Source organism: Anser cygnoides, chromosome 3 (genome assembly GCF_040182565.1).
Source record: "Anser cygnoides isolate HZ-2024a breed goose chromosome 3, Taihu_goose_T2T_genome, whole genome shotgun sequence".
NCBI lineage: Eukaryota > Metazoa > Chordata > Aves > Anseriformes > Anatidae > Anser > Anser cygnoides.
Genome location: NC_089875.1, coordinates 67,501,230 through 67,517,279, shown reverse-complemented (window position 1 = coordinate 67,517,279; position 16,050 = coordinate 67,501,230). Strand labels below are relative to the sequence as shown.

General features: G+C 37.6%; 1 long non-coding RNA gene across 1 annotated transcript in view; it reads right to left on the bottom strand.

The window, feature by feature from the left end:
- Positions 1 to 14,469, bottom strand: part of LOC136790258 (uncharacterized) — a 15,170-nt gene extending 701 nt beyond the window's left edge. Inside the window, exons 1-2 of the long non-coding RNA XR_010829798.1 lie at positions 13,337 to 14,469; positions 410 to 569 (exon numbers count right to left, since the gene is read on the bottom strand). This is a non-coding gene — a long non-coding RNA (uncharacterized lncRNA). The remainder of the gene's footprint in view (positions 1 to 409; positions 570 to 13,336) is intronic.
- Between the last annotated feature and the right edge of the window lie 1,581 nt (positions 14,470 to 16,050).

Sequence of the window (16,050 nt, the reverse complement as noted above, 5' to 3'; positions counted from 1 at the left end):
ATGGGGACTTGAACTAGATCCAAAATAAGCACTTTTACACATCTTATTAGATTAGTATCTCTTTTACATTGGTGTATGTGTTCATTACTTTTGGGGAGAAAAAAAAAAAAAGCAGCATGTTTTCAGTATATGCGGTAAATGCGTTATAAAAGATTTTTACTTTTGAATTGAATGTGCCTTGGAGAACTAACAGAAAAGGCATCTCTAATTTAAACCTGTGTAAAATACTAAAAATCCTAAGTCAATATTCCCCTACAAAAAAAAATAAAAATAAATAAATAAATAAAACCATGTATGTTTTCATAGTCGCCATGCCCAGGAAGATCTGATGAACATAGTTGTTGTTTAAACTGTCTTGAAAGCTATGTGCTTCTACCCATCTGTATGGCTGTACCACAGCATATCTCACCTAAGAAGCAAAGATGCAAAAAGAGATACAAATTCACAATAAATCTGATGACTGATCAATGACTGTGATCGGAAAATCTGAGAGACTGTGTGCTGTGAAGAAGTAGACATTAGTTGCAGTTTCTTGTCAGGTCACTAGCAGCAAAGTTGGTGCTTTCATTCTGGAAAAGAACGGAAAAGGGAAAATCATATGAGAGCTGGGAGCAGTAAATCTTCCCAAAGACATACTGATATTTTTCTTTTTAAGGAAAACCTTATCACCCACAGTATTTTCTGTGTGAATCATAAGATGACTAACTTTCAGTAATGTCAGATATGAAAAGCTACACAAATTGTTTTATTTTGTTGATTTTCTGTTATACATCACTAGTAGCAGGTTTCATTTAGAAAGTGTTAATGTATTAAAATTCCTAAACAAACTAATAAAATCCTTTGCTGTTAATGAGAAGGGTGGCAATCACATAACAGGGGCAAATACATGCTACCTCAGAGGATAAATACCCAAGACTTTAACCACTTTATATTGTTTGCAAATAGCAAAATCAAACTTTGGCTTAAATTAACTATATTTCCGTTGGCCTGTGTTCCAAATTAAATTTAGCATAGGAAGCATGAGATTCCAGTCACAGTTTTAAATGTTTCAGAAAACTTAGGGATATGAAACTGAGACTGATAGTTAAAATTCTTTAGTACTATTATTTTCATTTAAGCTTCGGAAGCATAAATACAGTTGAACATTCTGTATGTGTAGTTAGTGTAGATCAAACATGTACTATGTAGAACATATTTTGTTTTCTGTGGGATTTTGTCTGCATGTGTTTATCCTTGTGTACATATTTATTTGCAAAGTATTTTCACATATCTAAAAATACATGGTGTTGCACATACTTTTATTACATGGAAACTGGGCTTCAGTGCTAGTTAGCTCAATGTACAGACCAGGTTCACTGCTAGTTCATTAAAATTCCTGTAAATATGGACCTGGAACAAATTAATTTTTATGGTTCATACCTTTCAACATAGATGATCAGAAACCACTTGGATATTGCAAAGAGACCCTGAGCAGCTTGGGGACAAGTGGAACATTACGGCCTGCCTTCCTCACTGCCAAAATCACCAGCGGGACAGCAGGAGAGTGTCTTTTAAAAAGACTTTTCAGGAGTTTCTGGAGCTTGTTGCTGTGATTTCTCGCCTTGGACCCTTTTCGTCCTTGCTCAGCTTTCATCCTTAGTTTCTGGTTCTTTACTGGTTTCCTTTCTGTTTTCCTTTCCCCAGTGCCTATTCCCAGATCTGAGCTCCAGCTCTGCCTTCTCGGTGTCTGCTGATGCTGTAAGTTATTTTTAATATCAGTAAGATGAGATTTGAAGGAGCAGTCCTTCCTTGAATGAACTTTCCTCTACTTTTCCAGAAGTCTTGGTAATACTTACCTCAAAGATCAACAGTTCTCCTTGCTGGCCTTAGTACAGATATAGAACATACGGTCCATTTCAACACACAGGCTGGATATTTATTATATTAAAGGTGTTTTATAAAGCTTCGATTCTAGATATGATGGTGCATGTTGTTTTTCCACTGGCCTTTTGAGACTGCAGCTATATCTTTGCTTTGATTCAAATATTTATGCTTTCTCAAATTCAAGATGAAATACCTTTTTTGGTCAGTGTTAGTAATGTTTGACGGCACTGAGGGTGTCCACTGAACAAGCACATGCTGCTCTTAAAACAACAGCCTGTCTTATAAAACATCTGAGTCATCAACAATATCTGCAAACATTTTTTCCCTTTAAGATATAATTTAACCAATGTCACATTAAAAGAAAAAACAAGAAATGTTTTTCTTGTAATATAAAGATAATGTGAAAGCTACTTGTGGAGGCAAGTGGCATTTTTGATTCCACAATGGCTGATACTTTATCAATATAATTATGGAAGAGAACAACCATCCACAACTGCAGAAGTGCAGAAGACTGTCCTTTTGGGAGGCTTTTGCAAGAACAAAACAAAACCGGTGGTTGCATTAGACCGTGACACCCCGGCATCGGGTTGGGGCTGAAACCCCAGCCAGAAACACCTTGCCAGCCCTCTTGAGAGATCACTGATCAATGCGACTGCTCCATCCATTCTTAAGGAAGCCTTTCCAGATAGGAATGTAGGTTTTTACCCTTAGAAAGTCAAGCTAGCAGAGCCTGTCAAATAAACAAATCTGCCTGCAGCCTCGTGGTGCCAGCACTGCATTAAATGTTAGACATAACAACATTTTTCCTCTAGACAGCAAAATTCCCAGTCCCTCACTGGCGCTCGGCAGAACTGGCCGGGTTCCCCGCGGTGCTTTTGCGCAGCTCGAGCCGTGAGAGGTGCAGGCAGCTGCAGCTCCCCAGCTCCCAGCACGCTAAGCAAGCAGGCATCCTACAAGGCTGGGAGATGGGAGGGAGCACCATGCTCCCTCCAGGCAGCTGCTGGCACCCCTGAATGCTGCCTGCTGCCCTCCTGGTGCGCTGCTGGCACCGGGCTGGGCCAGCAGCTGTAGCCAGGTGAACCAGAGGTCCCCATCCCTTCAGCCATTCCTTGTGCCCACACCACAGGAAAACAGGCAGAGAAGGGCTCTTCCTGACTTCTGCAGACTGCAGCACTGCTCTGAGTTGGAGTAACTTGGTATCAGAGAGTAGAACCTGCAAAGCTTTCAACTTTCCTATCGCTTTCTAGCTTACAGCAATGATGTTTTAGGCTGTGAAGCTCTCACAATATGATCTGCACATTCTTCCCTTTCTGGGCACCACTGAGCTCACTGCTGGTATTTAGCACATACATTGTTTTAAAGTCCCTAGCAATGATTATTAGGATAATAATTTCTAAGAATAGGCAAGCTCCCTTAGTTTATTTGGCCAAATGAATTTCTCTTCAGTGTCAGAAAATTTGCTTCTCCAATCTGTCAGCTCTTAGAATCTTGTCACAGTAATATTTTTTTTTTCTAAAAACAACAAAGAATAATAGGAATATTCAAGTTCAGTTTTTACTTGAGTATTATCTGCCTTAGCCAAATTGCAGCTTGGCTGGAATATATGCCACCTTTAGGGAGTAGGAGACTGAGCAAATAATGCTGGCCCAAAGCCCTTGGCCCTTCCCACCAACATCCTGTGTCAGAAGACCCTAGTCTCCCCACATTCCTGTTCTCCTTTCTCTTCCCCGCCAGTGGTGATCGTGCCAGCTCAGTTCCCCTCTTGCAAATGTGGACAAGCTAATGAGCATTTTGTTGGCTCAGAAAAGCAAGCACCACTTCAGCTGCACTCAGGGACACCCAGCTCAAGTCTCTACAATCTTCTGCTCAGTTCCATGAAGGCAGTAATTTGTTCAGCTGGTTTTGTGAAAGTGATATGCCTCTAAAGCTACCAGCCTTCCTGCTCCCTGTAACTCTCCATCTGACCTTCTTTGCTAATCTTTTGCCCCAGGTTATTGTTTTAAATGCTGGAATGAAAAGCTGGACAGTCAGACCATGTTTCTTCGTTATGTTTTCTTTGTACTTTGAGCACTGCACAAAACACTGGAGGGACCTGCTGTGTTCGCATTTTGTGTCCTTTCTGTACTTTTCCTCTTTCTCTCTGGAAGGAACCTCTTGGCATGCAGCAGGAGAAGCCAAAGGGAAAATGTTGTATTGTTTGAAAAAAAAAAAAAGCATTTATTAAATGAGCTATTTCTCTTTTTTGACCCTCCAAGTAAAGGTTACTTTTCTGGCCAAAGATCATGTCATGCAGAGATACCCATACAAGCTAACTGATCTGTTTCAGCAGTAATACAGTGCACATTAGGGCAGTGCTACTAGCCCCACTCTGGGCTTTCTAAATTGTGCAAAATTCCATTGTTGTTATGAGTTGATAATAGGTAGTCCTGACTTGTGCAAGGGCACATGATCAGCCATTTCAATCCTGTTCATCTGTTACCTGCCCTAGACTTTCCTGGGCAAAACAGCTACTTGCAGGCTTGTCTCATATATTCCCCATTTATCTGTGGGACACCTATGTCTGAGCAAATGCTGATGATCTCAGAATTTGAGACTGTACTATCTCCTATGACCAACCTTTCTCTTTAAGGCATACCCAGACTCCCCTTTTTGAACCAGTGCAAATTCTCAACACAAAATATGTGCAGATTCCTCTGATGCCTTATCTGATCCTTCATTCCTCTGCAATTCTCACACCGACCAAGATACCATTTTCTATTATTACAAAAGTAGTGGGTTTAAGTTTTTAGCCAAATCGGCCGTCAAAAAGCTTGAGACCACATCTCAATGTTGCTAATTTATTATTTTAAAAGATGTGTTACTTTAATTTTTTTTCCAGAATTATCTGTTTTAGTCACAGTTAACTGCAATCATGCCTATGAATGCACATCTCATTTTCAGCTCTGCCATCTCAAGAATACAATAATCTGTAAAAATCATTTGATATGTACTATCCAACATGGTAAGATTAGCTTTGAGTAATGAAACAAAATAGTTTGGAACTACTACACACATTTTTCTAGCTAACACAATAAAGCCAGGCACACTTTATTCCAAGAGAACAGTTTTTTATAGGTTAATATGAGCAGTTTGACTCAACTTGGCTTGTATTTTCAGTATCTATGACAAAGATTAACAGCTTTCTCAATGTCACTGTTCACTGAAGTCAGCAGAAAATAGCTCTGGACCTTCTTAGATTTTTCCTTCCCTGAGTGACCTTCATCTTTCCTTCTAAATATATTTTTCTGTAACACTTTACCAATCAATAGGTGTGCCTTCAACAATTTCCTCCTAAAATTGATAATACAGGGGGAAAAAAAAGAAAAAAAGAAAAAAAAAAAAGTCCAAGCCATCTGTGCTCCCATCTTCAATGTTTTGCATGTTGGGTTTCATCTGAGCAGTAGCTATGGCACTTCACTCTCCTGCACTCCATCTGAGGCTGAACAGGACTTTGTAATCAGATTGACACAAACATAATCAAGGTCTGTTCTTAGCTTCACCAGCCTTCTGTTCAAGAGAATACACCTGCACCTACCAAACTTTACCAGGTTCATAAAAGATTTGTAATTTCATTCTGATTACATCTACATACAGAATACCATTCTCTATAGACTTATATTTCATCTGTGTACTGTATTGAAAGAAATAATCCCTCTCTGGGCATATTTTATAGATCCCAGTTCAAAAACAGCACACTATTGCTTTGTCCCATTTTATTCATATCCATCTTAATAGCAAAATAGCCCTGTCAGAATTAATTTAGTCAGATTTCTTTCATGCAGAGTATTACCTACATATTTCAATGTTGCATGATGAAACTTCAGTACTCCAGATCCTCCTGCAGAACAATTTCATGGTTATCTTTAAAATGTAAAAATATCCAGGCACTAGAAGCAACTGATATCAGAAATAAACAATCTTCTCACTGTACGTTTTTCTAATGTGCAAATTTAACTCTCTCCAGGTTTCTAAAATGTTCTCCAGAGACTCAGCTGCATTTTCTTTTATTTTAGGGAGGGAGAGTGCTGTTTTTCTACAAGTCAGTGTATATCTGTTATATTTACAAAGAAAACCTCAAAAATGTAGCTTACTGTCTGTCTGAATTTACAGAGAACCTGAAATAACAAGTCAAACTGCAAAAGGGTTTCATTTATTTCTACCTATGCTAACTCTGATGGCAGTAAGGACATTTTAAATGTCAGCAATTCCACTGCTAATAAAACCATGCAAGAAATGCAGGAATAGCTAATACAGAAATAGCGACTCACTGTATTTGAATGATTACTCCTTCAATCATGCATTAATTAAGTAGTTCCAGAAAGTGCTGCAAAAGTGATATAACTTTTTTTTTTTTTTTCTGAACTAGGTCTCAGAAATAAAAACACTTGGCTAGCAACTTTTGCTTCTGTCCCTAATCTTTCTCCAATTTTGCAAGCATTCCTTTTGAGAATCTAGAAATGAGCACAAGTTTGCAATTTGAAAAGAGTTTGCTCCCAATGCTTGTAAAGAAAGATTCGACATTTCTTTGTCATCAGAGGAGATTTTCATTTTATTTCAAGTTTTGCCTGATAAGACATTCCTGTATGAACATTTTTCCCATGCTATTTTTCACTGTTACGTTGTATAAGGGGTTGATTAAGGCCACTGAAATTTTATTAGCAATTTCTGCTCAAAAGTCTTGCCAAAATAAGTGGTTGTAAAAGCTTTTTTAAATTACCTACATTATTGAACCTCAAACACAAATTGCTACTACTGGAAAGCTTAACAACAAAAAAAAATTACCTGAGATGAGTACAATTCAGTTGCATTCAATATGTGTTTCAAACACTTGTACTATACTTTCTTGTCTTCTTGCTACACATATAGCTTCTGATTACTTGAACATATAAAAAAAATGGAAACATCAAGCATCTGTTTGCTGTGCTAAATAATTATAGTTCAACTGAAACACAAGGGGCCTGTACAGCAACACTAACAATGGTGGAAGGAGACCTCTCCGAGAATCTAATATACCTCAGGAAAAATGGAGCATTGCACCTCCAGAGGCTTCCAAATGTTACAAAAGTATTCAGTATAATGCATCTGGAAGGCAACCCACATATCTTTATGTTAAAACTATGCAAAAGAGCAAACGTTTTGTACCACCTGGAGCCTTGGAACAAGGATCACAAATGTATTTTAGTTATGACCAGACTCGTGTGGAATACACAGAAATGAAAGTTATGTGGGTGTGAAGTTTGGCCAGTCCTAATCACCACTCCATGAAAAAAAGTAAAGAGAGCCAAATAGCTGCCCCACCAGTAAAGAGAGAAACATTCCTCCCCAGCAGATGATAGGGTGGCTGTTGATGCCTGCTGCTCATTTGTTGTGATGAGCAAACGTGATTGCCCACGGACTGCTTTTCTGCAAAAAGGTGGGGGAAGTCTGCTGAACATTTTAATATCTCATTATTAAAGTTAACTTTGCAGACCTAGTGTTTTATATGCTAATGGCTGCATGCCAGATGAACGATTACTGTAAATGTGTCAGTTAAACAGTCCAGTGACAGGTCCATATGTGCTCTATAAAGAAACTAGTAAAGCTTACCCTGATCAAAACCAGAATGATTGACTCAAAATTTCAGGAGCTCAGAAATACAAAGACTGGTTAGAGATCTGAAACAGACTTAAACAGATTACCTAATACCTGCTGCAATCTCCATCCTACCCCCACTCCATATCGCATCCATGTACATGTTCTGCAGACCAAACAACCTCTGCTCCTAGATGCAACAGCACATACTTGCTTTGCAGATGATGAAAGAAGTTGGAAGATGCTGCTGCCGCTGGGTTGACCACCCACCCAATGGAGTTGTCATTGTGGGGACTGTAAGAACGATTGGAGAGAGACTTGTAGGCTTAGTGCAAAATCATGTACCTCTGCAGAGGTAACAGCTTTCTCAAAGGTCAGCTTGGCAAGAGAGGAAGGTGACGGTCAAAGCAGTGACCTGTACACTCAAAGGGAGATCAGTCAGACTTCTTGGTACACCCATGCCACTCTCAAAAAGCAATTTCTGGCGGCAAGTACTTCAGATTAAGAGAGTACATGTATCTTATGTCCCAAAAATTTTAAGTGTTTCTTCCAACAGAAACTGGAGATTTTACAAAGATGGTATTATATTTTGGGTCAGCTTTGGGTTCAGTTTTTGAAGTCGAGTAAGAGATAACACTAACTGAAAATAGTCTGGTATTGGTTTCAGATGTAATTAGTTTCCTTCGTATCATCAACCTCAAGAGCATCAATATGTTATTAATTTTCAGCCACAGAGCATGGCCTCAAAAGCAATCAGATGATGAAAGAGCCTGTGCATGTTGCTTTTGTTCAACAGCAGACCTGAATTTAATATACTTGAATCTATTTGTACTGTATAATTTATTTTCACAATTTTCAGACTCTGCTTTTCAAATTATAGTGATCACTTGAAGGTTAATATCCTCTCCATTGCATCCTGAAAACCAATGATTTTTACTTCATCTTAGCATAGAAATGAGAGAATATAGACTGACTATATTCTGTAACATTGTCATGCATATTGGGTTTAATCCAAAAAATCTACAATAACTGCAAGCACTACTGAAAAGTACAAACTCTGGACTAAGTTAATTCAAGGTAAGCTTCCACAGACATTTAGGTTTCATCACGACCAGTCACCATCAACTTGTTAGAGCCACAGTCTTCGTATATACCTTAGCATGAAGATTCCTTCAGCCTTCTAGAGGTTATTTGTATTGCATTGCTAAACTTTTAAGAATCAGTCTTCTCCATCTTCTTAACTCTTTTTTTGAGTACTTGTAGTATATTTAGAATGTAGAGGAACCAGAAGCCAGGAATGGATCAGTGTAGGATTGTTATGGGTTTGTTATTAGCACACAACTAAAGGCTGCAGTAAAAGGGCTCTATACTAAGGTGGAAAGGGTAGGCCAATGGTGGGTTGGAAGCTGACCTTAAGGTTGATCTTAACTGCTGCTGTGGACATATGCTAACTGCCTTCTGTCCACTGGAAGCCAGGAGAAGAAACAAAATAAATGAAGAAATAATTAAAATCCTACGTGCCCCTAACTGATGAGAAAACTCAAACAAGCATTTTCCTGCCCTGTGCCATGGTGAGGCCTAGTGGAAAAAAAACGTCCTGAATAAGCACACAGCAGATAGGAACAGTTCTTCACTGGTTTTGTGAACACAGCATAAAAATTCACATTCTTGAAATCATTTTGTATGCATGCTAGATTAGCTGAAATAATCAATTTTGAAGTGTCATTGTGGTTCACTTCATTAATCAAATAATATTATGTAGGAGGAGCTAAGACGTACAGTTTACTGCCAGTATGCCCACTAAGCCCAGTCTCAACAGGCAAGTCATTTCTCCCTTAGTAACATTTCACAATGAGGAAAGTATTACTCTTAAATAAATAAATAAATAAAATAGATTCACACTTGACTTTTCTACTTTGTTGGCATATCTTCAAGTGTCACGTCTTCCATGGCTGTGAAATGAACAGCTGCTACAACTATAGACTTGTGGCTTGGCTTGTTAAGATTTGTGGAACTGCAAAGTTTTTCCAGCAACGTCTCCCTTTGCATTTGTTGGTTATGGTTTCTTTTGAGGTACCTCCACATTTTTATGCCCATTCCTTTAGTGTCTGGTCTTTCTTTCCATGTATTTACTTAGCTGTGGTCTCTCACATTTTTCCTCATTCTGAAAATTGACTTTTCACCCCCTCTAAGCAGTATTTATGCATTTTAAAGCAAGTTCAGTTGGTGTTTAGGTCTCAGGATTGTATAAGTTGTTGAGTTCTTTCTGAATTCTAGCAAAAACTATTCCTCTGCTTCTACTTTCTGAATTTTATCAAAGACCCACCCTCTGCTTCTGACTCTGCTGAAAAGATAACAGCAGCAAAGAGTTTGGTTACTGTGTTCCATGTTTATTTTGTAAATTATTTATGGTGGTTGTTTTTGGTCTGTTTGTTTTGTGTGTGTAATACTATAGCGGTATTAAAAGGCACCAATGAAAAAATTGTCTTTGAATTAAAGAATGCATGAGTGATAGTGTCAGAAGTATGACAAGGGATATTAAGTAATGTTAAAACATGTAATAGTTTGTTAAAGGACCATACCATGAAAAATAATGTAAAGGTAGTGGATGAAACTTTGTATTCTGTTAAAAATACCTCATCACAGGCTTCAGTGAAGCCAGCAGTTCCCTTTTAAGGATAACAACATCAGTAAAGCAATGTGGTCATAAAAATGCTAACATGATCCTTAAAATTATTCTAAACAGATACTTTTAGATAAGATATGGAAGTACTAAGGCCGCTGTACATAGCAGTGGTGAGGCTTTACCCAGAGTACTGAGTACAGACCTGTTTACAAGAAAAAAAAAAATTTTGCTGTTTACATGAGCAGAAAAAAGCTGAAGAAATAGGTGTGCTACCTGAAATATACATTACTATGAGGAGAGACATAAAGGAGAGGATACCTATTCAAGTGAAGGGCGATGATGGATTATGAACAAATATACAGAAATGAACAGGAGAAGGTGTAGGCTAGAAATCAGAGGAGGATCCCCAGCCAGCAGAGCAGGGAGACTGCAACCATGCTGGCAGAACCAAAAACAGACTACCATTAGTGGGAAGCTGGATAAGTTTATGAGGATCATTGCAAAACAGACCACTGCAAAAGCAGATGTATTTTCAGCCCTGATCAAAAGAACACGGGCAATAGGATGTCTTCAGAAAGCATTTTGTCCCACGTGGACATTTTGTACTCATGAAGTCTAAATTCAGTGATTCCAGAGGATCTTCTAGTTTTGTGGTCCCATTTTATGCAGAAAGCCTCCAGTGCTTGAAGGGAGGTGAGAGAAAGCACAAAGGTATTTCAGGAAAAATTGACAATACTAAGCAATAAATGATAGGATCAAGGATTGCTAAATAGAGGAACCATATAACAGGTTTTCAAAATGCTGAGCATAACCCTATAAGCTAGTGGGAATCAAAGGTACTCAGTACCTGAGAAAACACTAAGAAACTGCTCAGTGCTTTGAAGATTATCATCTTCTAAATAAATTATTTCTCTTTCCAGTTCAGTCCTGGCCTGCTGACATAAAAGGCAATGTTTTCACTGATGTCAGCAACATAGGAACAGGACAAGTTTTTAGAAGAACTATGTAGCTAATGAATCAAGTGGTTTGTTCCTATCATTCATTATGATTTTAAGCCAGATGCAATATTTCTCTCAAAAAAAATAAAATAAAATAAATTCTTCTTCTGTGATAAATGGTCTACTTTTAAACACTGAAATTTCATGAAAAGCTTTAGAGTTTTGTTTTTAATCTTATTTAATCTTATTTGTTTAATCTTTCGCTGAGAACAAAAAATTTGAATTCTTGTTTTGACTTTTTTTTTTTTTGGTCACTGAACGTACTCAGATTAATAACCTTCAGGAACATTCCTCACCATAATAAAGTGTGTCCTGTGTGTCCTACTCCTCCCTTGCTTTTCCACCTTTACAAGCGGAAAAACACGTGTTATTATGTTATTTTATGTAAATTGAGTACTTCAGACTTTTGGAAAAGAACACTCCTTTCCTCACTTTTCATACAAATGCAATTTTACTGTTGTAATTCATGAAGCTGTAGAGCTTCAGTGGCTGTTGTAGGACACAGAAATATCCTCGTATTAATAGCGTCCAAACAAAACACCCTTAAAAAAAAAAAAAAAAAAAGAAAAAGAAAAGGAAAGGGTTACAGTTCGGCAAATACACTCCCTGGGATACAGTGGGTTGATACTCAGTCTGGGTTACAGACAGACCTTGGGCATATGTATAATTGCTCCAGGCTGCACAAATACGTGTTTTTTTCTCAGAAGACCCCAGAATATCTAGGATGTCCTACTGCAGATAGCATTTTTTGAGATTTCTTAAGACCTCAAAAAATATTTTGATTGTGCCAGACACACCTACACACATCATTTCCTTCTCTTCCATTTGGACATGCTCAGTATGAATGGTGATATGACGAAGGGCAGCCTCTCACATTCTCAATCACTTAAATGTTCATCACCCCAAGGAAAAGCCTACCAATTATTAATGAATAGCAAAGACAGACAATCATTAATGTGGCCATACAAACATTTTAGTTATTTGCTAAATTACTCTTAATTAATTCACTTACTCCTACCTTGAGCACTGCATGCTGCTAATAAAGAAATTTAACCAGTATCCAAAGGCCTAAACTTCAAGAGCGTGATACTGGTACAATAAAGCATCCTTAAAATTGAGAAGCTTTGTGTTGAGAATTTTGGTTCAAGTTCATCTCTGCTCATCAGGCTCATCACTGTCCTCAGAATGAAGGCTCCTGAGGACTGAGATCTGGCAGGAATAGGCTTAGCAGGAACAGGAGAGCTGGTGCACTGGTACCACTCTGAAATGGTTTTCCTTTTCATCCCAAGAGAAAAAAAAAATCACAGAATAGTGCGGGCTGGGGGTATTGGAAATGACTAACTAAGAATTACAGAAGATATTTCTGGCTTGCTTGCCTCAAGCCAGTTAGATATTCTAATAGGAGCTTGTGCTGTTTCAAGCAGCACCAATATTTCAATAAAACCTTCTACACATTTAATGATTAATAAGGTTATACTAAACACTTTGGAGGCAGAATTTTCTTTTTGAAAAATGATAAACCATTTCCGTAACAATATCTGTAAAATACTAAAGGCTGTGAATAGAACAGAGTTCTATATATTCATTCAAAGGAATAATGATTGTGTTCATACAACAACGGTAATTTATAACATGGGCCAAAGAGGAAGCAATATCTGAAAGCCATAGGAAATTTATTTTTAAAACATATTAATCATTTAAATTGTTTCTAAATGTTTTAGAAGTAGAACAATGTTTTCCAAACTGATGTTTTCAGCAGTTTCTGCTCATTCTGGAATGATCTGTATTTTATCCTTGGAAATTCTACAAGACTCGAGTATTTTCTATATGAATGGACAGAAGGACAGAACACTCTTTTTGTGACAATCAAGGTAAACACACAAGTTCATCTCACCTGAGAGTGTTATTGACTTAATTCTCAAAAATACAGTCTTAGAATACTGAACCTACATGTCACAGAAACTATGATATTCTATAAGGCAATATGTTCCTGGCACAGTCTGATTAAGACACACAGAATGTATGAGACTGCACTTGCGACATCAAGTTTTGTTCCAGTGTGCTCCTTTGACATCTTTAACCTTCTTCCTTCCTACAGCAGGAAGGCTCACTTCCCCTCCCCTCTCCTCTCCTGGGTTGGTGTAATTTAAGAAGTATCCTAGTCTTCCTCCTCTTGCAGAATGAGACCTCCTTTAAAAGTAGTTAGATGGTCAAACACATTCTCACATATCTGTCTTACCTCTGAAATATGCTGCAGCCTAAACAGCATCATACTTCCCCATCTTTCCTAGGGTTTCCTCAGCCTTCTTGCAATACCCTTCAACACCTCCATCTTCATATTTCCAGCTCTCCAGGTTTTGGAGCCCTCATCTCCCAAGATGTTAACACACTTGTAGTCTCTTTCCTCTAGTCTCTTTACAGCTTCACCTACTTTAAACTTACACAGCATTTCTCAGTCATGTGCTCTATTTGGATATTACAATACCCATAGAAAATTAGCTTCAGTTATAACTCCCATAAAAAGCAAAAGAACAGAAAGAAATATGGGTTACAAGCCCGGAAGACATCATTATACCACCCGCATAACCCACACCTTACCAGCCTCACTCAGTAACTCATGAAATTACCCACTAATTACTAGTTTAGCAAGAGTGCAACTTCTAGAAGGCTTGGGGCTGCCTTTCATAACTGCAGTTTTCCTCTCCCACAGAGTCTTTCCTTATAATCAGCATAGAGCCACGAATAAAATTGGTTCATTTCAAATATATATAGACACATTGGTCCCATAAAGGAGAACACATCAAAATGGTTTTTAACAAACATAATAGCACAATTGCATTTCTAAGAAGAAAAAAAAAAAAAAAAAAAGAAAAAGAAAAAGAAAGAAAGAAAGAAAGAAAAAAAAAGAATAACCACATTTTTTTCTTGTCTATAATAATTCTGAACTTCGACTTCTGTTAGACTTACCTCCTGATTTATTGGGAAGAGAATTCATTCCAGTAATGAATTAAAGTATTCATAAGTGCACTGGGATCCTTCAGGCTGAAAGATATTTCCATAAATATAATACATACAATCCTAACAAGACAAACTGCTTGGATATATCCAACTACGAGCAGATAGATTTAGATGCAAAACAAACAAATGCTATTATATAAACTATTTAGTAAGCTCCTGTAAGTTAAAAAACAGCCCTTCTCTTCTAAACAGAGTTTATATTGGCATTTTTTCAGTAAAAGGCAGATTACCTTCTGAATTTGTCAAGAACGAGAACAGCATTTTTCCAAGGAAGTGGTCATCCTGACTGATTCATTCATTTCATCTGAGTAAACTGCTGTGTTCTAAATTTTCTTTTTTCTCCTTTTCCAGCAAGGCTAGGAATCAGCTTTAGGCTGATAGGCTTTTAAGCTATTGACAGTACATACCTAAGCAATTTGACTATGCTAAGGGTTACCCAGCTCAACAGACATGAGCACAATGTTGGAGACAGCGCTTGAAAAGTCACTGGGTGTAAGTAGCTTCTAGAAAGTAGTTTACAAATCATAGAATGGCTTGGGTTGGAAGGGACCTTAACGATCATCAAACTCCAACCCATGCCATAGGCAGGGATGCCACCCACTAGATCAGGTTGGCCGAGACCCCATCCAGCCTGGCCTTGAACACCTCCATGAATGCAGCATCCAAAATTTCTCTTGGCAACCTGTTCCAGTGCCTCACTACCCTTACAGTGAAGAATTTCCTCCTAATGTCTCATCTAAATCTATCCTTTTTTTAGTTTAAAACCATTCCCCCTTGCCCTATCATTATCTACCTGAGTAAAGAGTCCTCTTCCATCTTTTTTATAAGAACCCTTTAAGTATTGAAATTACCCTTCCTAATAGCATAGTATTTTATAACATTGAGTATTGGGGTACTGATTGTGTTCCTGTTAAAAAATAAAATTAAAAAATAGCATGAATAACAATCAGATTATGGGAAAAATAGAAAATTATATCATTAATTTTAACAAAAAAAAAACACTTTTGTGACTGCCACAACCTGTGACCGCATTAGGCAAAATCTTGTCCCTCCATGAAGTTGTTTGTTGGATCACAGCCTAGTAGCTGCACAGTAAAGACTAAAATTAAGATTTAACTTATGAAGTAAACTATTTATAATGTGTCTACAGAGAATAGTTCAGAAACTGAATAAGCAATCAGAAACATTATAAAGCTCATGTAAAACCCATAAGACATACTCCCCCCTTTTAAGGAACACAACTTGATGAGGTACAGGACTGTTTTCCACTGCATAAATAAAAGAATGTAATTCAAGTTAAAAATGTGAACTGATTGTGAGTAATAGCTTTACTACAAGTACAAATATAAGTAAAGCAAAGAAGTGGAAGCATTAAAAAAAAAAAAAAAAAGGAAACTAAGAGAAACCTCTCTTAAAATGCTATTAAGAAGTGATAAGGAGAAAACTTTAACCTGGTACCTCTCTGCATTTTTCCCATTCATCATATGTGCCAGGCAGGAAAACTCCACTGACAGCATTATCCAGAACAACTGTCACAATGTTTGCAAAGATAAGTTACATACAAGAAAACATGCTTACGTTAATGTGTTTTAACAAAACATTGGAATTATAAATTAGTTCCTTGAAGTAGTCTATTTATTCGTATTCCTGTGTTCCCTACAGTAGCTACTACAAGTAAGGTTCTTCTCCTGATTAAGCTTGTGTGATATATACCTATTTACTAAATATACCTATTTGCAAGGGTTTTTTTGTTTGTTTGTTTAAAAAAAAAAAAAGACACTAACGATGAAAACCAGAGTAGAGAATGAATTTTGCTATTTCAGACTCAGCTCAGCCCCCAAAAACTCACCACAGGAACTTTGCTTTTCTGTGTCTTACAAGCCTTGCATGGGACCAATTAGCCTAAAGCATGTGACCCTGCACAGCACAATTCAA